Consider the following 1,057-nt stretch of genomic DNA (forward strand, 5'->3'; position numbering starts at 1 on the left):
GTGATGAGACAGATAGGTGATCACCTGTTGACATGGCTTGTAATCCAGTATCTGCTAACACAAAAACATCAATGTATTTATTATCCTCTTACATAATATATCCACCATTATAGATCTTAATATTATCTCTGGGTTAGAATCTGGGTTATGATAGAAAAGAACCCAGAGACACGATGTAACACAACGGATTAGGGTTATACTAGAGTGTAACCCAGAGACACAATGTAATGAAATCATGTAAAATCATGTAAAATCATAGGTTGTATTAAATCAAATGAAATCATACAAAATCCCACCGTTGGAGTCCAGGTCCCCCGTCACCAGCAGGATGAACAGAGAGAAGAGAACAACAACCACAACGTTCCTGCAACGCACACACAATGTCAGTCGCACAACACAGTATGTCTCCTATCTCATTATATATCCTGATATAATAGTCCAGCGTTATCTCCAGGCTGCGCTGTGATTGGCTCTTGATGTCACTGCTGCTAAACCAAAACATACCAAGGCTTTAAATATTGTTAAGAATTTATTCATCAGGGTTCGGGTTATTAATTCATTAAATCATAACTTTTCTTTTGAAGTAGTGTTAATTTTTCCACATGACAGAAGTTTAGACGTGACATTTCTATTTAACATTAATTTTTAATAATGTTCATACAGACGTCTGCTGAATTATAAGAACACGTTTCGGACTCTGTCCTCCGGATCTGAGCAGCGTTGCATTGTGGGAGGTTAGATTTCTGCCAACGACAGATTTTAACACAGAAAACACAGAAAGACGAGAAGATGACGTACCTGGTGAGCATGATGCGTTCTGATTGGTCCCTGGATCCGGTCGACAGGTGAGTCCAACTCTGCAGGTCTGGCTCGGAGCACCTGGCAGCGGCTTTTATACCTGCCCAAATGTCAATGGGGGAGGGGGGTCTGGGTGTGTGTGTGTGTGTCTGTGTGTGTGTGTGTGTAAAACTGTGTGTGTCTGTGTGTTTGTCTGTGTGTGTGTGTTTCTTTGTGTGTTTGTGTGTGTGTGTGTGTGTGTGTGTGTGTGTGTGTGTGT

Source organism: Etheostoma cragini, chromosome 14, assembly GCF_013103735.1.
Source record: "Etheostoma cragini isolate CJK2018 chromosome 14, CSU_Ecrag_1.0, whole genome shotgun sequence".
NCBI classification, from domain to species: domain Eukaryota; kingdom Metazoa; phylum Chordata; class Actinopteri; order Perciformes; family Percidae; genus Etheostoma; species Etheostoma cragini.